The sequence below is a fragment of the Poecile atricapillus genome, chromosome 26 (genome assembly GCF_030490865.1).
Source record: "Poecile atricapillus isolate bPoeAtr1 chromosome 26, bPoeAtr1.hap1, whole genome shotgun sequence".
Classification (NCBI taxonomy): Eukaryota; Metazoa; Chordata; class Aves; order Passeriformes; family Paridae; genus Poecile; species Poecile atricapillus.
In genome coordinates this window covers 6,111,057-6,136,059 of record NC_081274.1, presented here as the reverse complement: position 1 = coordinate 6,136,059, position 25,003 = coordinate 6,111,057, and the positions used below count along the sequence as shown (strand labels likewise).

At 49.2% G+C, this 25,003-nt stretch overlaps 1 pseudogene; it reads right to left on the bottom strand.

The window, feature by feature from the left end:
- Nucleotides 1–493: 493 nt before the first annotated feature.
- LOC131588468 (uncharacterized) lies at nt 494–25,003 on the bottom strand (annotated as a pseudogene).

Sequence of the window (25,003 nt, the reverse complement as noted above, 5' to 3'; positions counted from 1 at the left end):
GCCCCACACCGTGTTCAAAGTCTTGGGGCAGATTCCACTGAAAGGACTCAGAAGGACTGCTGTAGGAATGTTTGTATAAGGCACGAGTCTCACCAAGCTTTGCAGCCTGGGAAACAGAATTTGGAGGACCTTTGCTCTGTATTTGTGACATGGTTTGAACACAGCAGAGAGCAGAGCCAGGAAAAGTCACTGTCCATTTGTGCAGGCAGTTGTTGTGCAGTGACGTCAGTGCTGGCCCCCACAGCTCCCACCTGGCTCCCACATCCTGCCCGAGTGTCCCTTCCGGCCCCCAGGGTAGAGTTTGGTGGCTTCTCCCTGGCAGATCCACTGCAATTCCTCGCCGTAGCGCTGAGGGATGATTCTGCTGGTCCTGATCATCCCACAATCGCCACATCTCTCCCTGACGTCCAGCTAGAACCTGCAGGTTCCAGGAGGGAGCCTGGGTCACCCCAAGAGTCTGTCAGCCACTCCTGGTGACACCTGCCCCTGGTGCTCACCGGTGCCAGTCCAGGTGGGAGGCGTTCAGCCACATCCAGCCCGTCCCGGCTGGGGGCACCAAGAGCCCAATCCAGAAGCCCTGCCCGGATTTCTGCAGGGTTTCATTCAGGAGTTTCTGGCTCGGAAGAAGAGAAGCCAACCTTGATGGGCCAATGGATCCCAGGACTGAGCTCCACCCGTGTCCTCCAGAGGCACCTGGGTGGCTTGGGCATGGGGTGGGGGCTGATGCCAGGATTGTGGGAACCCCCTCACCCTTCCCGGGGTGCCACCAGTCCCCAGCCCCGTGTCTTTTCCATATTCCCATCCCCCATCATTCCTTCCACCAGCTCATCCCGATCCCACAGCAGCAGCAGCATGGCCCCATGATCCCTGCAGTCGTCCCGGCTCTTGCTCCAATGGTCGTAGCCAGTGGAGACCCAGTAGCACTTGGTCCTGCCCGGCGTCCAGCCCTGGAGGCAGATGCTGCATCCCTCGGCCCCTTGAAAATGGGATCAGAGCCAAGTCAGGTCACCAAGATGCCACTTCATCCCAAGGGGCACCCTGAGCCACGTTTGGGGCTCCAATCCAGGCATGCCACAAGATTTTGGTAAAGATTTTAGAGTGGAGAAGCCTTGGTGCTGTTCTGTGGTGGTGACTGTGCAGGGCAGAGAACTTCCCTCAGTTCAGAGAGGATGTTCTCCCGGGTGCTGTTGATGTCTCCAATATTCCCATTCCGGATATTGCTGCTTCCTGGACTCTCCAGCTGCTGGTGGAGAGCTGCAGAGGAGGGAAGGCTGAGCAGGGGACAGGACCTTGCCTGGCCTGACACCTTCTGGCCCAGGCCAGGCTCTGCACTCCTGTGCCTGATCTCATGATCTCATGATCTCATGACCTCATGGGCTGGGGGTTTCTTTCACCTTTGGGAACTATTCCAGGAATCATCCTGTTTCTCTTGCACTACACATTTATACACTAAGCCTGTATATATATGTAGATATGACACTGTGGAAACAGATTTCCACAAACACATTCTTCTGACATTGTGTTTATACACTACCCTTTTATATCTATATTGGTATAACACTGTGAATACAGACTACAAACAAGTGCTTCCAAGGTGAATGTGACCTGGGTTGGGGCAAGGTGACGATAATGCCAGTGTGTGATTTGACCCCGCAGCAGCCATTACGTTAACGGATGGACTCGGTCCTTGTGGGTCCCTTCCAACAATGCAGAGCCTCCTCTGAGATATCCCTGCATGACCCCCACTAGTATTTAGGGTGCCAGTGTTGGTCATTATAGTTTCAGGGGGTTTTTATTAAGTGCTTGTCAAGCCTCGTGCTCCCTTGGCACCGGCAGCCTTCCCCTGCTCCCCGTCCCACGTTCCATCCCAGCTGGCGGGGCATTGGAGCTGCCGTGGGGGCCGTGGGGCTGTGCCCTGAGCCGGGGCCCCTTCCCAGTGCTCCCAGTGTGCCAATCCAGCCTGGAGCAGCCAGCGAGGTCTTCAGCTCAGAGAGCAGAGACATCTTGGGAGTCCCACTTTAATTTTGTTTGTCTTGATCTTCTCAGTTTAAGGAGAAACTGTTTTTGAGAGGCACTGTTCTTCTCTCCCTCTTCTTTAGTTCTTTCCAGTTTCTTCCTAACACCACATTCCCCCTTCACTTGGCACTCTTGGGGCTGTGTCACCTCTCTGCCTCCTTAAAGAAGAGGAAGATGGAAGGAGCTGTAATGTGTGCCCATCACCCTGGCTCGGGTAGACTTAGGTGGGATGCGGCTGCAGGGAGGGAAGAGTTGGCCATCGAGGGAGCATATCCCCTCCTTTGAGGAGTCTTTTCCTAGGATCAGCATCTCTTTGGCTGCAGCAACTCTGGAGTCACCTGAGGCAGCTGCCACAGGATGCTTCTGTGCCACCCCTTCTGTGCTTTCACACTGCTGACCACAGCAGACACTCCTGCTCTCGAAAGGGACAGGGCATCTTTTACCCAACAGAGCCTCAAAGCCGTGTATGGGATGGAAAAAAGAGCTTTGGGTGATGTTTGTCTCATGAGGGCATGGGAATGGGGTGGACAGACTGGCTATATGTCAGAAATGGGGCCCTGGGTTGGCTGGTGCTCATTGCAGAATTAGAGAATCACCATAGCTGGGCCACTTTCTCCTAAATGGGGATAAATTCACGAGTTTTAGATATTTCCATAGATCCTTGGAAGGGATTCTCAGCCCCTCTGCAGATGGAGATGAGCAAATCTCCCTGAACACTCCATCAGCAATGGAGCCTCACTGTCACAATATTGTCACAGTAAAGCTGGCGTGGACTGGACAAGGTAAATCTGACCATAAGACAAATCCAATTTGGCTAGCCTAGTTCATGCCAGAACAAGTCCCTGGATAAGTTACAGGGGACCCTCCACCATCCTCATTCAAGCTTAGTAGAAAGCACACCGCTGGCCAGAGATCTGGGCGGAGAGAGATCCCAGCCAATGAGCTATCTGAGCCCGGGAGTTTTGAATCGGGTTCATAAGCAAGTTCCAAACAATAAACAAGGCTGTTTGTCTGATAAACAGTAGACACAAATCTGTTTCCTCCACCCACGACCGGCACGTCACAGGGTGCAATTGGAGTCTTGGCTTCAGTGGGTGGTGCTGCTGTGCTGGAGGGCAGGAAGGCTCTGCAGAGGGATCTGAACAGCCTGGAGTGATGGGCCGAGGCCAAGTGGAGGAGGTTCCCCAGGGCCAAGTGTGGCATCCTGTGCTGGGGCCACAGCAGCCCCTGCAGAGCTCCAGGCCTGGGGCAGAGGGGCTGGGAAGGGCTCTCTGGGAAAGGCCCTGGGGGTGCTGGGTGAGAGCAGCTGAGCAGGAGCCAGCAGGGCACAACTCCCTGAAGAGGGCAGGGCTGGCTCTGACTTTTTAAAGACAAATGCTGTTCCAAGAGGCCTTGCTTTTTATTTAATTTAATACTGCCTTTCTATCTCTTTGCCTCAGCAAATCGAAAGGTTTTTCTTCTCAAACCAGTTCCTTGGAGGCAGACAAGATTCAGCAGAAATCATCTCTGCCACTGACTGTTTTCAGCACAGGCTGTACTTGCCCAGCTGAGGCTGTGACGGGCAAGGAAACGTCCCTGCAATGTCCCTGTGGCTCCGTGCCTGGTATAGTCTCTGGTGCTAAATTCTCACTCGGCAGACAGTGAAAGATTGGAGCTAAAATGTGGACCTGATTTTCTGAGTCTGAGAGAGTTTTCAGCATGTCAGTGAAAAGTCCTCTTCCCAAGGGAAAGTCTCTTGAGAACCTTTCTCTCTCAAGGACTATTTTTGTAAATAGTTATGATTCTCAAAACAATATTGTACAGCTGTGATGAGTGTGTTTACTCTTGTTCCACCAATGAGACTAGAGAGGTGTTGTTCCCTTTACCAATCATGTTAAACCTGTATCGGAATACCTTATACAAGGGGCTGAAAAGTTCCGAAGAAAAGCCCTTCTGATGATCCTCTTTCTGCTGTGGAACTGAACTCATGCTCCTTATTTTGTGCCCAACAGCGACACTGAAAGATTTCCTCTCCCAACCTGGAGAGGAAATGGACAAGAGACATCGATATTTAAAAAATCCCAACAACACAAACAAAAAGTCCAGTCCTCAGAGGGGCAGGCTTTGTCCATTATTTGCAGGCTCACAGAGTAGATGAGGAGTGACAATATTTAATCAATGGAGGTTTCTACATGTCCAGAGGGGAGAGCAAGGAGTCAGTGGATCCGAGTCTTTCTCCAGAGAAGGAGACAATGGAGGGAGTGGGAAGGAAAGGGTTAAACACGGTGGATGGTGAGAAGGGGCTGGATTCCCTCAAGGGATCTGGCAGCTGGGAATGCCAAGGGCTGGAGAATGTCAGTGGGGGAAACCCCCTCAATTCTGCCTATTGCTCTTTATCCTCCTCTGTTCTGGGAAGCAGAATCTGTTCCACATCCCATCAGTCCCAATCCCCATCCCACCCCTCCTGGGGGTTTGGGGACTTCTGTGGGATCGTGTATTTTGGGGTGTGATTGAGGATTTTGAGGTGGGATCAAGCCATTTTGAGCCTTTGGCAATTCTCCAGCCGGGGGCACCAGGAGCACCGGCAGGGCTTCAGCCAGACCCTGCCCCCTCCAGCAAAGGGCTTACACTGATACGCAGAATAAAAGGAACTCTATAACTCACAGAGTAGTTATACGAGTAGGTATGAATTTATTCAGCGCTGAGGTGCATCGGGGATATCTCCTCTGAAAAGTATGCACACCTTTTTGATTTGGTTTTCCTTTTTTATCTTTTACAGACTAGGTTTACACGATACGCCTAATAAATATTAATTTCCTAACCCCGCCTGTCCTCACTTCATATTACAATTAGCTCCATGCCCCTTTCAGTTCTTTGGCCACCTTTTGGGACTTTAAATCCCTTCCTTCCGATTTAGGGTCCGAGGAATCCCCTTTATCCTGTGGTGCCTTTGTCTTTGCATCTTGTTTGTGTATTCCCGCTCCTTATCTCATCTTGCAGTCTGACTCTTTTCCTGTTCTGGTGGATTAGGGTGTCAAGGTATGGTTTTTGTCAACCCCCCCCTTTTAGTCAAGCATTTCTTCCTAATTCTTAATTTCTCTGTTTCAACACAACTCTTCATCCTGGCCCCAAAATCCCTGGGGATCCTCATCCATCTCTGCATTCCCCTCTCTGAGATGCAGTTAATGAAGTGACCCTCGAACTTACCCATCTCCTGGAAAACGTCTGTGTGTGCAGGACACAGGTCCGGGAATGCCCCCCCAGTACCAAGTAGCCAAGAGCTCCGGGACAGCCCCGACTCCACAGCCCCAGTGCCCCACGGCCGCCATGGGACCCTTCTTCCCACGGTCCCAGTTCCTCTTTTTTACCCCTTTCCGTATTTCCCTCCTCCTTTCCCATAACTCTCCAGTCGCCAGCCAACATCTGTTTGGGGGTCCCACCTCCCCATTTCCCTTTTTCCCTTTCTCTCCCCACAGTTCCCACCGTGCCAGTTCCCTTCCCGCCCCTCCCGCTCACCCAAGAGCTCCGCACCCACAGCCTTGGGGACTTCCAGTGCCACCAGGGCCTTGCCGGCACGGAGCCCCCGGGTTCCCACAAAGAAGCTGCTCAGTTCACCTCCAGGCACTCCAAGGCTCGCCACTGCAGTCTCTGAACTAAGGAAAGGGAAAAAAATGCTTTGTTTGCCTGGTCCAAACAAGCTTTTCAGCCAAACAGAAAACCACGGTGCTCAGAGAGAGCTGCAGAAAACCTGAGCAACGAGGCTTCAAAACACCTGCGCAGCGAACAAGGATCCTCTCACGGCCCTGGTCCCCCACACATCTGTCCCGGGCTCCCAGGTTTAAAGATACAAGAACCATTCTTTGGGCACAAAGCAGAGGATCATGGCATGTACTATCACAATAACTCACTCCAAAAGAATTGTATATACAGTAATCACATGTATCTATCTATCTATAAAAGCATGTCCTGAACTCTGGATACAGTAATGTGCGTGTAGGACAGGAGTGGAGAGGCTGAACAGACACCAGGGGAGATGTGGAATGTACAGACAGAGCAACCTCTCCAAGGGCTTTAACCTGATTCTCAACTTTTCCATATTTCAAAGGCTTTGACTGCTGGATTTGCAATTACTGAGATCTCACTGTAAAAAGCAGAGCAGCCTAGAACCAAACACGGCTGTTGGAGTCAAAGTCTGGACTTGTCAAATTTTAGTTTTGAAAATATTTTGAATAAAAATGTCCATTACCAACAATTTTCCCAGCCCATGCGTCACCACAAATAACAAAAAACAATGGAATTCCTTTTAAAGGGGAAAAAAACCAAAACATAAAATGAACATTGAAAATGTTCCCCATAAAAACTCACACTGAGAAAATACAGAATAATGAAATGAGAAGCTTTTTCTAAACCTGCTGTCATTTCTCAGGTACTTGGCTCAGTGTCAGCTCAGAGCCAGGCTCTGTCTCCCAGGTGCCCAAGTCCCCGGGCCAGCTCTGAGCAGCCTCTCCCGGCTTTCCAGCGCGGCTTTGCCCCGGCTCTGCCCCGGGCAGGCACTCGGTGTTTCCCCACAGGTGGTGCCCTTGCCCTGCTCAGCTCCCTGTGCCCTGCAAAGGCACGGAGGCTGCACTCGGTGCCCCTGGGTGCCACTGACCAAGGCAGGGATGAGCCCTGAGGCAAAGGCAGAGCCCTGAGGGACACCCCCTGTCCCCGGCCTCCCACAGGACACGGAGCCACTGCCCACAAGGCCCTGGCACGTCTGGGTGGTCAATTCCTCCTTCCCTAGGGCTCTGCAGGCCGGGCTGGGGCTGTCAGCTGGGAACGTGGCCAAAGCCTCCCAGGGTTCTGGGCATGGCCAGGACTACAAGGCCACAAGTCCGGGGCTGCTCCATGCCGGTTCCAGTCTGTCCCTCTGGGGTTGGGTGCCGGGTGTGGCCCTTTGTGACACGAGCACCTGTCAGGGCCCTTGGTGGTGCAGGACATTGTGGTGCTGTTGTGAATGAGAGTGTTTGAGATCGCTTAAAAATCAGTGGCAAGGCAACGAGCAAAAGTCAGATTTAATATTTGGCAACAAAACACAACAGGCTCCTTGGCAAGATTCACTCTACTGCCTACAGGACAGCTAAGGCACAGCAAGGGAAAACAAGCAACAACAAAACCAAACAAAAACCAGGCAACCAAAACAGACATGAACTGAGAATTCTCTAGGGGCGTGTGGGTAGGTGTGTGTCATGTTTAGGTGCATGGGACAAAAGACAGTGAAGGCATGGATTAAAAGGAACACAGCCTAAAAGCTTAACAACACTGTGCAGTAATTAGGCAGGACTACAGGTCCTTCTTAATGCCTTTATTTGAAGAACCAGCTTGGGTGGAGGCCCGAGGGTTAACACACAACACCACTGTTGCCTGATTCCAGGCAGAGGAGAAGGTTGACTTTACCACACGTCAGAGTCAGAGTTTCCGTCCCGATGGGAATCCGCAGCAATGCTCGACCTCTTTGACTCAGAGTCTAGGATGTCATCCTGGTCGAATTCCTTCTTGGTTATGTCAGCTCCTGGGAGGAAGTCAGGGCACTCCTCTGGGTCTTCCTCGTTCGGTGGTGCTGTTTTTATTTCTTCCTTTTAGTGTGGCTCATTGTCTCTAGGTTCTTATTAGTCTGTGTGCGTCCCATGAGTCTCTGGTCTCGTTTACATATAAGCCCTTATGTCATCCTCCTCCTCAGGGCTGGGGACCCCATTTTGGGAAGCAGTGGCGGTGGTTTCCCGACGGGACAGGGACATAACAACAAAAGGTAAGTACAACCAATACATAACAAGAAAAGAATTAACAACCTGAACTTGAAACAGACAACCAGTCTACAACAGAACACTGACCAAAGTTTAGCACTCGCATTCGAGTTCTCTAAATTATTTCTCACAAGCAGCACTTTATCTTCTACTTTAATTTATAAATTAACTTATACCTCAGCCCTACAAATTCAACAGAGGAACAATACTGAACTTATACCTAACTTAACTTATAACTTAACCTTAACAATCCAATAGAGGAATAATACTTAACTTCATTTAACTTAACTTATAGCTGTAACTTCCAAATTGTGCTTAGCAACTTAACAGAAAAACTTAGCTTATAACTTACGTTTAACTACTTAGCAAAAGAACAACACATAGCAGCATTTAAGTAAGTTCATAACTATAACTGAACCTTGCTTACAGGCTTAACTTTCCTATCCAAGGTACTTAGACACCTAAGAAAGCAGTATTTCTCCTAGATTTGCTATAGTATATGTGCAGGGGCACACACACAGTCACTGCAAGAGAGGTACCTGTGAAAAATTCCCCTCAGAGGTCAGTGGAATCCTCACTTCAGATGCTTTTGCATCTCCCACAAGGCAAAGGACTGGGCCTTGAGGAGTGAGGGTATGGGCTCCACTTGTAGGGTCTTTCTTCAGTGTGGATCTTGCAGTGATTGATGAGGTTGGAGCTCCCCCTGAAGCCCTTCCCTACTCCCACATTCCTAACAAAGAAAACAAGAAGAGAACCCGAAATATCAGGAGTTCCCAAGAAAGTTTGACTAAAACCCACAGGAATATGCATGAGCCTCAGAAATGATACAGCATAAAGATAACACAGTTTCAAATCTCCAATGTGCTCTCTGGCTAACCAGCCAGAGACACCCCAGCACTGGATATTTTTGTCCCTTCTTTTATCCCCTATTAAACTTTTTGAAAATTCTAAAGCATGAAGCTTATTTTTCACAGCATGAATTTTTATTTGCTCCTAATTGTAATTGTAATTTACTGGGAAGGGATTTGATGGCTAAATTGAGAATGCAAATCAATATTGCAAAAGGTGATACAGAGGCTGGTTCTGTTGTACCTCTGTGTCAAATGTCTGGCAAGGCCTAGGCTGAAGTGAATCCAGAAGTGTGGGCAGCCCCAGAGAAATTGGCAAAATTAGATATGGAGCCTCTCCAAATTTCCCTGAAGCAACCAGGACAAGAGGTGTCGAAAAGCAATCCCCTGTTCCAAGGGAGGGAAGGAAGGGCTCACAGCCTGTCTGTGAGTCCTGCTCAAGGCACGGCTTGGGGAGCCAGGGATGGCTCCCTAGAATGCTCCTATCCTGCCAAACAAGAAATCCAACGGAATCCACAGAATGCTGCAGGACCCAAGAAGAAGAAATGAGATGATGAAACCGAGGCACCCCACAGTCTCAGATCCTTACACCATCCTGAACCAGGTGCCCTCCTCACACTGCTGCCATTCAGAACTTGATGCAAAAGATGCTTTCTGGGGATCTGCCCACTCCCAGAGGATGCAAACAGAATTCTGCCTTTGAGTGGAAACAAGAAGTAGAAGGGAAAATGCTCAAGACATGGACGGTCCTTCTGCAGAGATGCACGGAGGCACCGGCCTGATTGGGGCAAGCCTTGCAGGAAATATCAAAGGAATTTTCCTCACCCCCAGGAACTGGCTTAATGCAGGATGTGGATGACTTGCTCCAGTAAGGAGGACAAGAAGTGCTAGAAGAAGCCGCTGTGCAATGGCTTCATTTTCAGGCTAAAAAGCATCTTTGAGTATTTGGGGAAAAAAAAAAGTGCAAATAGTGGAGAAAATTTGGGACCTTTTTTGACTGAAAGTTTGTGGTGAATTGACCCAGAGAGGGTCCAGTGAATCTCAGAAGTAACATTAACTAGCTCTAAAATGAGCTATGATGATTTTTAGTATTATTAGGGAATTGCAGGACATGAGGATTCTCTGTTCTTGCCAGAACATAGTATGACTTTTTATCCCCAGACAGCCACAGTGTTATGGTGTGGACATGATAAAGAGAACATGACTGCATTCAAATGACAGAGCTCCAGACGCAGGCTGGGAGAGATTTATGAGGTATTTCCTGGCCTGAGGGAGAAAATGTGTTTATGGATGGGTTTTGAAGGGCAGCAGAAGGGAAAAGAGTGACAAGACTTGCTATTGTTAAGGAAAGGGAATTAGACAATGCCCAGGTTACCACCGCCATGGTCAGCTCAACCTGCTGAGCTGGGGGTGCTTGTAAAAGCCTGGCACTGAAATGCCCTGAGCAGGAAAGCTTAAATATCTTCTGCTGACACCAGGGCAGCTAACAGGGTGGTAAAAGCGATTCTGACTTCCTCAGCAATCACTGGATCAGTTATCAAGGGATTTCTGAAACAAATTATTCCAAGAAAATGGATTGTGGAAGCAATAGACTCAGACATAGAAACTTATTTTACAGGTGTAGTGGTTTGAATTTGCCAATTTGAGTTTCCCGGACAGCACACCAAATAATGTGGTGGGTTTAATGCTGGCTAAAACCACCAGCACTCTTACTCATTTCTTGCTGTGAGATATGGATTAGGGGAAGGGCAAAACAGGCTTAAAACTTAAAAGATATAAAGAAACTTTATTAACAGGAATATTACAAGAAGCATTAGAATAAAACCTCCAAAAGACCTTTCCTCTCTCTGCCCAACTTCTTTTTCTTTCCCACCTGACAAAGTAGAGACAAAACCTGGGATGTTAAATCAGTACTAACTATACAATAGTCTTTCATCAATTCTTGTAGGGAGGGGAGTTTTCTCTTGCCATGCCATGGAGACTTCTCCACAAGAAACAGCTTTTTCATAGCTTTTCATTCACACAAATAGCAGCTGCCTTGGAAAAGTTCTGCATCATGAAATTCCTCCCATTTTCACAGCCCTACTACAGGTGTATCTATGGGCCATGAACTTATGGGGTATTATTTTAAGGATGAGTTGTTCAGAGTCAAAATTTCTTTCATCTGTCTCTGTGATCATCTCTGGGAACAGAGGTTTTCTTCTCTCCCTGGGGGCAAAGTCTTCATCATTCTCATCTCTCTGTTCAAGTTTCTTACGTGATCACAGCTACTCCAACATCTGCTTGGCCTCATCAATGGATGCCTCTGCTCACATCTACAGTTTGAATACGTCATCCCCTCATACTCTCTCATTAATTAAAGGAGATATTTCAGTATATCATTGTACATCTCCATGGCCCTACCAAAAGAATTTTCAACCCAAAATTAAGGCGTATCCTCACCTGCCATCTACAGCTTGACTCTTTCTTTACTGACCTCAGTGTTTTCACATTGTCTTCCACGTGTCCCCACTTTGTCCTTTTCTCTCCAGGGGAGAATCGTGGTCTGTAGGTCTCATCTGTGCACTGAAAGGGTTAAATCTTGCCAGGCCTGCAGATGGTCATAGGCAGTGGCTGCAGCAGTCATTATGATGGATTTCAGGCTGTGCTGGGCCCCTCCCTCCCTCTGTCTGTCAGCCGCTGGGAGCCACTGGTGTGGGCCAGGGGGGAGCATAGTGTTGGCAAGATGTCAGCAGCTGTGGCCCGGCCCAGAGCCCCCCGGCCTCCTGTCCCCCGCTTGCGAGACCGCTGGGGTCTGACCTGACCCCCCCAGGCCGCACAGGCCACATGAATGTCCCAGCGCTAAATCTAATGTTTAAGCTACCCAGGGATCAAGCTAGGGCAACTGTTGCCACCTGTCCCAATTGCCAGAGGTATCAAGTTCCATCCATGAATTCCGGGGTTAATCCCTGAGGTCTCAACAACTGCCAAATGTGGCAGATGCATGTAACCCACATTCCTTCATTCAGAAGAACAAAATATGTCCATATGTCCATAGACACATTCTCAGGTGCTGTGTTTGCCTCAGCCCACACAAGAGAGAATGCAAAGCATACCATCAGGCATTTTCTCCTTGCATTTGCCACCTTGGGAGTCCCAGAACAAATAAAAACTGACAATGGCCCTGCTTACACCTCTCACAGACTGAGGGGCTTTTTCAATCAGTGGGGGGTAAAGCACACCACAGGCATATCTCACTATTCCACAGGGCAGTCAGTTGTGGAAAGGACACATCAGACACTCAAGAGAGTCCTTGATCAACAGCGGGGAGGAACAGAGACCATCCGTTCCACTGAGAGTCTATGCAAAGCTCTTAATGTCATCAATTTCCTAAATTGTTCATCCTCAGAGCCTGACCCACCCTGTGATTCGGTACTTCTCCAATTCAACCCAAGCTAAGCTTACTGAGAAGCCCATGTGTTGATCAAAGATCCAGAATCACAACAAACATCAGGACCTTTCTCACTGATTACCTGGGGAAGGGGGTATGCATGTGTGTCCACACCATCTGGTCCCACATGGCTCCCAGGAAAAAATATAAAACCTTACTTGGGCCCCTTAAACACCACATCTGTGCCAGACCATTCATGTCCTACTGAGACACACACAGGTCCTCAAGAACAACAAGCCAGCGCTGCCTGGAAATGGAGACGTTGCTGAAAATTGCCGCCGCAGAAAACTGCTCCGCTTATCACCAGATCTCAAACAAGATCAAGTTCTGCACCGGATCAGAGCTGAGACACTGCTGCGCCTGATAAGCAAAGTTCCTAAAACTCCCTTCCCCTCTCCCTTCCGTATCGCTCTCCTCCTCTTTCCCTAAAACCTTTACCCAAATGTTGTGGGGATTTGTGAGCCCCCTATCCAGGAAAGTTCTAAATCCCCTTGGAGGGATGCCACTATGATTTAATGGCTGAGGCTTCTCCTATGATGTCTCCCTGTTGATGATACATGTACCCCAGTTCTACCCTTCCCCCTGGCCTGTTGGCCAGCCTCTTTTCCCTCCCCCTGGGTGGTTCCTTCCCTGCCTCCTTTCCTCAGGCCTTCCCCTATCCCGAGAACCTTCTCTCGTCCTTGGATCCCCATTGGTCCGAGTTCTCTAATCCCTCCCCTACCTCAGACTGATTGGCTTTGGCACCCTCGACCCTCCTCTGTACCACCCCCTGGCCCTAACCTCATTGGTCCCAGTTGCTCTCCACCCCCAGTACAAAATATGTTGCACAGCCCTGTTCTGGGCCCTTTGTCCCTGGACCCTTCACGAGTCAGAAAAAGTAAACTGTCCTCCTGGAACCCATACAAAGGCCCCTCTCAACTCTTTGCCACTGACTCCAATTGCATCTATCCTGCTGTCCACTCAGCTGCGTGAGTGTTTGTGTGGGTGTGTGGCGCTGTCCGAAGCGGCTTTCCCAGAGATGCTTCTGGGAAGGTTGCGGTACTCTACCATTGACCCTGCGCCGCAACAATATGTTACCCTCTTTCTTAGATGCACTGAAATGCACCTTAATGCTGCTGGTGACTGGTCATGCGTCCCCTCTGCACAGAATGACCTCACCAGCAAATAACTACCTCAACCCCAATACCTGATCATTTTATATAGTTTTTTAGAAAAATTGGGGATTGGATGGGGGAATTGACCTTGGAGTTACCCCCCCTTCCTTCAAAACTAATCTTCTTTTGTTTAAAACCCTACCACAGATGGCCCAACTACCTGGTATGGCGAACCAAGTCCCCTTGAAGTTCTTTTGGCTGCTCATTGGAACATCAGTTGTAGATACCTGGCTGGTAGCACAGCCCAAAGAAAAAGTATGGATCACCCTCACAAAGACTCAAGCAAGACCGTGTGTACCTGTCCATGGGCAGCACTACCAACCTTCTAGCATCCTGCCTGGTAGGGGTTCCTTTGAAGCCCCATGAATATCCTTTCACAGGGAAAGAACCCAATCCGGTAGATACTTGGGACGAGTGGACGAGGATCTTGCCTCATGCACCAGAGGAACCCCAAGAATTGGAACTTTTGAGGTCCTCCCAGGCCACTTTTTGTGTAAATTTTGACTACTGTCCAATAGGCAAGGCATGGCCTGCCTCCGAATATCATAGTGCAATCCAGACAAAGAAAAATGTTTTGCCCAACAATAAAATTTATAATCAATTTAAGTGGTGCAATTACACCAGCAGCACACAATCTGCCTCTTCTCGCCGTCTCAAAATGCTACCCTGAGGAGTGTTCTTGATCTGTGGGGACAGAGTGTGAGCAGGAATCCCCTCCTAACTCCAGGGAGATTCCTGTACACTTGGCCAGCTTACCATCCTCATTCCAAATTCAACCTTGATTTATGATTGGCAAAAAAAGAATGAATTGGCCCACCAAAAAAGAGAATTGACTCAATTGAATGAAAATTGTGATAGCCAAATCAAAGATTGGTCTTACACAAAAAGGGTAGTGATGTTAGCTTTTTTACCTTTGGTAGCTGCTGCTAAAGCCCTTGGTGAGCTTTCTCATCTGGAGTGTTGGCTTGGTAAACAGGCCAATTTGACCTCCACTGTATTAAGTGACCTTTTAGCAGATGAAGAGACTCCAAAACTGAACTGCAATAGACTTCCTGCTCCTTGCCCATGTACACAGCTGTGAGGAGTTTGAAGGGCTGAGCTGCTTAAATCTATCGAGCTTTGGCAAAGGCATCCACGCCCACATCCAAAGACTCCACAACATGGTTTGGGAACTCAAAACCGAGAAGGAACCCCAGTGGTTTGATGACATCTTTGGAACTCAGGGACTCAAGGGTTGGGTTGGTTCTCTTCAGTTATATTAAGGATATGAATTATATTGTTGTTGTTGTTGGTGGTGTTATTTATTATTATTATTATTATTATTATTATTATTATTATTATTATTATTATTATTATTATTATTATTGTTATTATTATTAATATTAATAATAATAATAATAATAATAATAATAATGTATTGTTTATATTTATTAAGAAATATCCTTTGGGTTTTTAGAATCATTTTCATTTTTCTGTGTATGTTCAGTTATTTCAAGAAATTACTTACAAGGTCTCTGGGAGAGGCTTTTTTATTAAATAAAGAAGGGAGAGTTGTGGGGGCTGAAAAGTCGGCCAATGAAGGCATTGTGGTACTCCCTTGAAGAGCCAATCTTTGAGCAAGATACTTTTGTTCATAATGAGAAAGTGTCCCACCCAGAGACCTTTGCAGTCTGTATGTTGATTTGTTGTATCTCATTGGTTTTCTCCCTGTCACTCTACCAAGTTACTTGTATCCTATTTGTTACTAGTTTCTTCCTGCCCCTCTCTTTCCCTATATAAACCCCAGTTTTCTCCCTGTTCAGGGAGCTGCTGTCCCTGGCTCCCTTCACAGAGGGCCCTGCACTCTGTGGATTGCCACACAGCGCTTCAGTCCCTCTCTCTGCATTGCCTGAGAGCTGCCACTGAGCTGAGCTGAAAATCACTCACTGGGCTAGGGATGTGCCTGTGCTCCTGGGCTGTCTTTTTAAAGACGCTTCTGCAGGGAGGTCACGGCCCCCCTACCATCTACTCCGCCGTAGCACCTCACCACCCGACTGACAGCTGCCATCTCTCCTTCAGCCATGCGTGTCTGTCTGACAACGTCCTGCAAAGTTCCTCCATCCATGTATTCCCTCACCAGCCAGAGATCTCCATCAACAAGGAAGCTGGAAGAGGAAAACAATGGCACCCTTGAGATGAATGTGCATTGCTCAATTCCCCCAGGGAAAAGCCTGGAGTGGAGTTTTGTTCCCAGGTCACTTGTCAAAGAGGACAGAATCAGATGGAGAGACATTCCTGCCAGGCTGCACAGGCCTTGGAATCTGCGCAGTCTAAAGGAGAAGGATGTTGCAGTCTGCAACCTCAGGATCTCGTCCAGGGAAGCAGCAGGATTCTGGGGACCAGCATGAAACACCAATGAGACGGGCTCCCGGTTCATGAAACCATTTATTCAGCATGAAAACAAACTCAGGTCCAGAACAGAGAGCCCTGAACAGAGGCTGAGCACAGGTTTTTGAGGGACAGAACCTTTGGGGGTCTCCACCCTTGAGGGTGGAGTTCAGGGTCAGGGACCAGTAGAAACACAGCAAGGGAGAACCCCCCAGGGACTCAAACCCAATCAGAACACCTGGGCTGCCCTTCGCAAGGGGTTTGAGGTGGGACAATGTTAACTCTTTGTTGTTCCTGAGGCACACTGCCACAGAAGGAGGCACCCATGAGAAAGGAGAGGCCTTAGATGGCAAGCAGGTGAAAAATGCACTTTAGCAACAGCCCAGCTCAATGTGGAACCACAACACTTTCCCCCAGCTGCTTCAACATTTGAACTCATCAGTTCCACCATTCCCTCCGGAACAAGGCAACACAACTTCCAGAATTATCCAGGGGAAGAGGCCATGCAACATTTGGGAAAAAAGCAGGCAAATGCTTGGAAAACCTTGCACAAAGTCCCTTCAGAAATAGGCAAGGCCATTGAAAAATGGGCAAATGAGGCATTTCTGGGAACAAGAACCTGGTCTTCCTGGCATCTGCAGCAATGGGAAAGGGCTAGGAAGAAGCAGACAAGGAAAATAATTTCTACCAGGGTTTATCAGCACTTGTAAGACACAGGAAATGGGGTCAACGTGAAGAAAAAACCAAAGCAAAGCAACAAAAGCACATGGAAGGAGTGAAGTGCCAGGCTGTTGTTCTGGGAAGATATGGCCGGGTCAGGCATTTTCAGAACAGGCTACAGACTGGGGATGCCAGGAAAGATGAACGCAGGGTCCGTGCACGGGAGAAGACCTGAAGCACTCACCTGTCCAAAGAATTGACAATGTTGGGGTTCTTCTTGTCCTTCAGGACCACGACCTCATTCACAGCTCGTTCCCTGTTCTGCCCTCTGAGACTCATTTTCTTGATGGCCACCTGAAGGGACATTGCAGACCTTGAACTGGAGGAGTCTGTGGCAGGAGGCCACAGCAAACACGGAGCGAGTCTTTTTGGAGCGACCGAGCCGGGCTGTGCCAAACTGCCTTGGGATGGGACACCAGAGCTCAGCAAGTGCCATTCCCACAGCCCATTGCTCTGCTCACTGGGGGCTGTTACAGGACTCATGGCCAGAGACATTTGGCTCTGTAAGCTCTGCAGAAATGGTGCCTCAGCTGTCAGCCTCAGAGCTCTAACAACATTCTCTGCACCTACAGTCTTCTCAGATGGCCTCAGCACTCTCAGGATTATTATTCCAACACATTTTGCAAGCAGGAGGTAATTCTATTTCTGTGCACACAGAGCAAAACAGCTGGGAACCCTTTTGCAATTCTATGGCATTTGGCCATGATTTCAAATGTCCCTGCTCTGTTTGGGATAGCACAACAAAGCAAACGTGCACATCCATTGCTCAGATAATCCCTGTCACAGCTGCCACTGACACCAGACCCAAACACAGCTGCAGGTTTTAGGGAAGAGGTTTGCTCTGGACATCCATCTTCTCATTTCTTTCCCTCTCTCTGTGCAAACAGGTGCAGTGGGACTATATCTTGGTTTAGAAGACAGGTGTCTGTTAGGGAGGGCAGGAGCCTCCCTTGGAATGAAAAATGTAAAACCTCCTCCCTCCAAATTACTACAGTTTTGAAATTAAGGGGCTCTCAAGTGTCGCTAAATGACATTAAATGATTCACACAAACGCCTCTCAGTGTCAGTACAGAAAAGCAGCACCTTTATTCTCTGACTCTAGTATTTATAGATTCTCAACAATGACCAGGGATTGCATAATTAAGTTACCATCTTCCTAAGCACACTGTTCATGCGAAATGTCCATCAAAAGATGTTTCTTAGAAGGAATGTGATAAACAACTTATGCTTATAGAACTTTCATGGGAAAGTAACTAAAACTATGAAAACATTATCGGAAGGTTTTAATTTCCAGGGCGACACTCATGCAAAGATATGGGGATAGGAACACGAGTTCTTCATTAGTATGTAAAACAAGTCAAAGAAACAACAATAACTATAGCATTAATAACAAAACAGAACCAAGGACCTTGTGACAACTTTCTCAGCTGATACAGGAAAGGATGGAGGAGAGGCTTTGCTTCACAAATCCCCTGAGGTTATTGGATGCCAGTGCTCCTGCCGGACTCTGCGGAAACACCCAGCTGGAATGGCAGAAATGAATAGAAATCCCAGGCCAGAGGATGAGGTGTATTAAGCTCTGTGGCTGTGGCTGGCATTGCAGCAGTCCCAGCGGGACAGAGTGGGGTGCAGGGGGCCCACAGACGAAGAACAGAAGAAAAAGAAGTTCTGTCTGGGTCACGGCAAACTCCCTTCTCCCAGTAACTGCAGCTCTAAGTGTGTCCTCTTCTGAAGCCCTAAGGAAAACCAGCTGCCCCTGACCTTCCTTCTTCCTGCCCCCCTTTCCCGTTGGGCCTAGCCAAACTCTGTTATTGGAGTGTAAAAAACGCTCGCTCGCGGTGAGAGACTTCTCCAGGGTCAAGCTGTTCAAGTATAAGCAATTTATTATAAGGGTAAAAGGAGAGGAGACCCGTGTCCGCCACCAGCCTTGGCGTCCACGTGGTCAGGGGGAGGGGAGAGAGAACAGGTAGAGCAGGGGAGGAGAGGTTGGAAGGGGGAGGGAGGGAGTAAGAGAGCAGAGAGAAAGAGGGAAAAAGCAGAGGGAGAGAGCAGGGAAGACGAGAGGGGTAGGAGCAGGGAGAGGGGGCTGAGAGTTAGGAGTGGGGGAGAGGGGTAAAGGGGTAAGAGGTAAGGGGTCAGAGTTAAGAGAGCGAAGTTCTTGTTACAATCCAATATATCTTTTTCTATCGTGAATATTCTAATTCTTAGAAACCAATCACCATGAGACACACCCACTAAAGAATTTACATACAGCCTATGAGCTTCCCTATATTAACATACAGTGTTGCATTTTAGATTCTACAAAACCTTACAAGTTCTTTCCTTGCTTCTTGACCTTTGCATTCTCTATGAGCAGAAGGACATTGTTTTATCAACAGGGATTCTCCTCTAGCTGGCTAAGCTATTGTTCTTTGGTTAACCAGTACTCAGTATCCTATGACTCAAAGCAGGCTTTCATTGCTACTTCAATTCTAGCCTTCATATTTTTAGAATCTTCTGCCAAACAATCACATTCATAAGGTTTCCCTGTTTCACCTTCCCCAACACTCTGTGTTTCTCAAGCACTCAGTAAGTACCATGTTACAGATACATAATATCATATTGGCTTTTCGCAAGTATTAAGATGAATGCTGTATGTATAATGTTAAAATGGCTTTGCTGTAATAGTTGATACAGTATGTTTGAACTGTCTGCTTAGTTAGGATAACCTCCAGTGAAGAGATGATGGGGACCCTGCTGCTATCAACACTCACCATCTGTGGAAAGAAGGAGCCAAGGCCCAAATTTAAAGGTGATAAGAAGAAGATTAAAACCACAAGCCAAGAAACATGCATGCTCTAAAAAGGTGGACCCAAGGAGTGGCCATGCCAAACACTTCCTGGAAAATGTAAATTAGTTAATAGAAAAGTTTGAATATGCATAAAGGTCTATGAATATGCATCAGGTTGATGTGACAGAAATTATATATAAAGGGTGTTCCCAAAACACCGGGTGTGCTCTTGGCAGAGTGCCATGCATCTGGCTATTTGAACCCTTTGCTTTATTGTTTTTGTCTCCTATTGTCTTTTTTTATTAAACATTTTAAAATTTACCAGGAAAGTGAACATTGTTTTTCACATACCAGCAATCAGGTTTCCCTGCAACTAATGGGTAAATATTCTATAGGTGAAAAGCAACAAAAGGTAGGACACCTAACCCCCAACAGACTAAAATCCCAAACTGAGCCCAGTTTGGAAGGATGGAAAAAGTGTTCCTGTCCGAGGCTGGGATGAAGGTAAATTGGGCCTCAGTCTCCAGCAGCTGATGCATTCACACTTTTAGACATGAAGACCAGGCCAGCGTGTCCTGCTCTGACAGACACTGCTGCCCTCCTTGCCTTCCTTTGGGCACTTCAGAAGGACCAAGTCTGTCCCAGCTGTGCTCTGCAGGCTGACACTGCTCTGCCTTCAGAGGAGCAGCCTGTGCAGGAAAGCTCTGCTGGGCCCCACAGCTCCAGCCACAGCTCCCAGCAGAGGGGAAAGGCCTCGAGAGCTGCCAGACGTGCTGGGCGTGTTGACACTGACCTCTCCTCCAGTGGCCCTGTCGAGTCCTTTGGAAACGGTTCCAAAAGCCCTGGAGACAAAACAGCAGAGAAGAAAGAAGCAGAGCTTTAGGCCCTGGCAGTGAAAGCCAGCCCAGACAGGAGATCTCTGCTGCCTGCAGCGTTCACAAAACACCCGAGTGCATCCACCCTTCAAACAACAGCACAGCAGCCACCAGCCCTCTGCCATGCAAGGTGTGCAAGAGAAAACTGAGGCCCAACACGAAGGAAAAGGGCTGGAGGAAATCCCAGATGTCCACACTGAATTCCTTCAGTTCAAAACCTGAGGTGGGGGGTGGGTGTCTGAAGAACTGGAAAAGAATGTATTTCATCCTTTATATATTTCCTGCCTTCACACCTGCAGGATCCCCAAGGGCCCTGCCAGCAGGCAGGTGATGCATTTTCCCCTCGAGTGCAGCAGCTCTGTGTCTGTTACTGAATGTATGGGGTCTGCTACATGTGCTGAAAAGAGGGCTTCTTAGTTCATCTCTGGTTTCTGTTTCTAAACTAATATGTGGATAATCCTGACTGATGGATATTTTTTGAAACAAAGCATTTGAAAGAAATCTTCCTGAGAACTGTTTTCTGACAGTCACCACCACATGATGAGTTGCTCTTTTAGGCAATCCAATTCCAGGGACAGAAGATCTTCCAGGTCCCGCTCCTTGCTGCAGACAGGACACTGCCAGCCTCAGGGGCCTTTGACGGTGCCTTCTGACCACAGTTATCAATTCTGATCAGCACTGAGAGACAGCAGCATCGTACCCCAGTGTCTGAAGGGGTTTGGAGCTCTCCTGACTTCTCACTGGATCCTGCACCAGCAAAATACCTGGGCCCTGCTTGTGCAGAAGTAACTGCCTTGCACTTACCCTTGGCCAATCTGCTCCAGTTCCAGGTATTTCTCGGCAGGCTCCCCCACGCTCACGCTGTTCCCTGAAAGAAACCACGTGGAAGATGCTCCCTCTCAGATGAGAGCCAGAATGCAGCCCCACTCCCTGGGGCCGGGAGCCCCTTGCTCTCAGCTGGGGAAGGACAATAAATGACTCTGTGCCATTCAGCTGCAGAGCAACACTGGGTGCAGCTGATGCTGACACACACACACAGCACCCTGCTCTGGCACACAGGAACAGAGCAGACGTACTCAGCTGCATCAGGCTCTACTCCCCGCTCCCCTCTGGCTGCAAGGCTGTGCTGCTGTCAGAATGTTCAGCCCAGGATCCTGCAGCACAGGGAGCTTCAGTGTCCTCTTCAGGAGCAGAGGGAGGTTCCCCATCCTCTTCCCAAATCATTGCAGGTTCCCTCTCCTCTTCCCAAAGCACTACAGGTTCCTTGTCCTCTGCCCAAAATGCTGCAGGTTCACCATCCTCTTCCCAAGCCACAGGATGTCCTCTGTCCTCATCCCACACTGGGAGATTGCCGTCATCCTCGTCACACGCCATGGGAGCTTGGCCATTCTCATCCCACACCAGGGGACATCCACCGTCCTTGTCCCACACCGGGAGATGTCCACTGTCCTTGTCACACACCGCGGGAGCCTCGCCGTTGTATTCCCAAACCGCGGGGTGTTCGCCCTCGTCTCCCAGAACAGCGGGAAGTTCACTGCTCTCTTCCTCCTCTTTGGCCTCCTCTTTGCAAGCAGAGGGAGCCAGAGGAGGTGCTGATGCTGCTTTGGTGCCCTGTGGACACACGGGAGCGTGAGGGACGGGAAGTTCTATCTCAGTTTTCACCTTCTTTATCCTCAGCTACACATCCAGCTGCACTAAGCAGAAATAGGGTTCAGAGCTGTTCAAACTAACAATGGGCTCAAGTCGACACTGCCACTTATTGTTGGGAATTCCATATTCCACCATGGCTAAAGCCAACAAGCAATCTTCTGCCTGCAAAACCAGTCCTGCAGCTCTTCAAAAGCTCTTCAGCAGAAAAGGAGAAAACTGCCAGGGATCTCTTTGCTGCTGCTGCTGCTGCTGCAAAGACATTGACGAGAACTTTCCTTCAGCCTCCCAGGCTGGCACTTGGCTGCCACACGCTGAGCTCACAACTTGCTGCACAATTCTGAACACCAAAGCTTCCTTTCCCACTCACCGAAGGAGGAGCTGCTCGGGATCCACGCGTGAGGTGTCCTGCAATGGGAGAGGGAACATGAACCAGATGTTGTTAGGAAAAAACTGCCTGTGGTGGGAAATGAGCAAGGCAACCCTGAGAGAGCATTTTGCTTTCACAGCATCCCTCCAGGAGCCACAGGCCCTTCACACAGCAAGCAAGAGAGCAGCACAAAATACTGGGCTGTGTCAGCTCTTGGCTGGAGCAGCAAATGGAGGGAGTTCCAGGCTCCGCTGCCACAGACTCCCCGCTTGAGGGAACAGAACCCCCCCAGGCCTCATTGCAAATGCTGTGAACGCCCCGCTGACTGCAGACACCCCCTTTTTCAGCTGCAGCTGCTGGCAGGAGCTCTCCCAAACCGTGTCCTCATGGCAATTTGGTTACAGAGTCAACTCCGTTCCAGTGGAAGATCAGAAAGCACACAGCAAGCCCAAAGCCACAGATGCTGCACCGAGGGAAAACCTCAACTTACGTGCCAAGTGGGTTAAAAAATACCCCGAATAAGCCACAGAAAACAGAGTGCCAACTGCAGCAACCACTTGCTGCATCATTTTGGCTGCGCTGCACACGTCTGCAGACTGTACCCCTGCAAGCACAGAAGGACACCCGTCAGGGGCTGGGCTGGCTGCTGAGAATGCCTTGGGCAGGAGGATCCTCTGGCAACGAGCAGGCGCCCAGAGCCGCTCTGGACACTGAGGCCTCCGTGTCCCACAGCAACGGGAACACCACGGGGACGTGGCAAGGTTCCTGTGACACCACAGCAGCCGCTCACGCAAAAACCGCCTGGAAGCTTCTCCTGTGTCACAAAGGAGCACAAAGAATCCTCCCGGGGCACAGCCTATTGCCCAAAGGATCCAAAAGGAACTCTGAAAACGCAGCAAACAAGGTCACCCCATAGCCCAGCCTGAACATGGAGGAGGAACACGGACAGGAGCAAACCAAAGCAAACACGACTTGTAGTCACTGATACTGCTGAGTAAAACCAGCAAGGCTTGTTCCATCTGGAATCTTTGTTCTAGTTCTAAAAACAAGCAAGGTTCTCCACTCTAAATATACAGAAGGCAGGAACTGGGGAGGAGGTGGGATTAAGAAGGAGGCAGAGCAGGAGGAGGAAGAGCGGGAGGAGGAATAGGATGAGCAGCTGGAGGTTCCAGTGCCCCATGTCCGGAGCACCCCTGGAAATGGGCCCATCACCCCCACCACGTCCTGTAGGTGAACAGGGAGGAGTTCATCTCAAATCTGTGAAAGGGGTCCTGAGAGTTTGGAGCTCACAGAGTGCGGAATTGAGCCCCAAATATCATCTGGCATCCCTGGGAGGTTTTTTTTCTCTGGGTGTGTAGGTTTGGATCTTGCAGGACCCCAAAGCTGAGCCCCTTGGGGGATCTTTGGGGTCCACATGGCCATTGCCCAGTATTGGCTGGGGGAGGACATTGGTCCTGGGGACCCCCGGGAGCGCAGAGGAGAGGAACCCCTGGGACCCCCAGAGTGGGGAGAGCAGAGAGGAGCGATCCCGGAGCTGGGGGATCTGGGCAGCATGGAGAGGTGGGAGCCTGGAGAGCAGGGCCCCCTGGGATCCCTGGGATCTCAAAGTAGAGTATCAGGGGAGGAGGGACCCCATGGACCCCATGAAAACCACTGATCATCCTTAAGCAGGACCCCAGAGAAGGGAGAACCCCTAGAGAGGACCCCCATCATCCCAGGTGTAATAGATAAACTTATGAATAAAAATTCGTAAAGGTCCAAATAAATATATTGGTAGCTATAATAATAATATAAAATAGAAAATACAGTGTGGCCAAAAAGGTCCTTCCCCAGATCTAGTCGCGAATTCCCATTCAGGAGATAACAACGCTAGCCGGCACCCAGATAAAGATCTTAGCCGTCGCCCATCAACCGAAAAGAATGAGCAAGACACGGGCCATCAGGCTGACAAAAGAACGAGCTCGGAGGAGATACCCATGGCTGGACCTGAACACCCCACCTGGCAGACCACTGTTGGGAAAGCAATCAGGCTGACAAAGGAACGAGCTCGGAGGAGATACCCATTGCCGGACCTGAACACCCCACCTGGCAGACCACAGCTGGGGAAGCAATCAGACTGGACAAAGGGAAAAGCCCAGCCGAGATATTCATCGGCTCCAACCCGATCCAACCACTCCATCCTGATGGCCCGAACCAAAATAAAATCAAGGAACATTCAGAATCTCTTTACATATGAGGAGACTCTGCCCGGACATCTATTAACTCTATTCTCCAATGCCAGGAAATCCATTCATCCAACAATCAAGGACCTTTGGTGAATGGTGCCTGCTTGGAATTTAGCCTCAGGACACAAAATCCCTATAAAAACCCAGGCCTGAGAATCCTCGATCGTGGATTTGGGAACACCTATACCTTGGGTATAGACCCCTGTCCACCCAGCGCTACGCTGACCTATTTATTGTGGTTTTTCCCTTTCGTTGCAGGTGTTTAAATTGTTTTATAATAAATTGCTTTTTATTGACCATATTTTGCCATTGCATTTATAACACAGGGAAGGGAAACCTCTGGAACCCCAAAAGTGGAGAGTCAAGACATGGGGAACTGGGAGAGTTTGTTTGGGCTGAATCTTGATATTTTGGATTCGTGGACACAAGGCTCCTGATGAGTTCTAGAGAGGGACTTGAGCAGGAGGAGCCTCTACTCCAAGGCACTCCCACTTTGGTTTGCCCCAAACCAGGCTTTATCATTCCCAATCCATGGCCAGATGGAGGAGGAGGAAAAGCACCACAGATGCTGCATGAGGAGGGGCTGCAAACCCAGCCCAGGGAGCCACAAGTAGAGAAGCCCTGCGAGTGCCCCGAGTGTGGGAAGAGCTTTGTGCGCTGCTCCAGCTCCATCCCCCATGGGAGGATCGGCGTTGGATGATCCCCAGTGACCCCCGTTGGGCAGAGCCCTGGTGATCCGTGGTCCTGGTGATCCGTGTTGGGAAGACACCTGGCTGGGAGGCTCCACATCTTCCTGGCCCCCTGTGGGCACCTGAATGA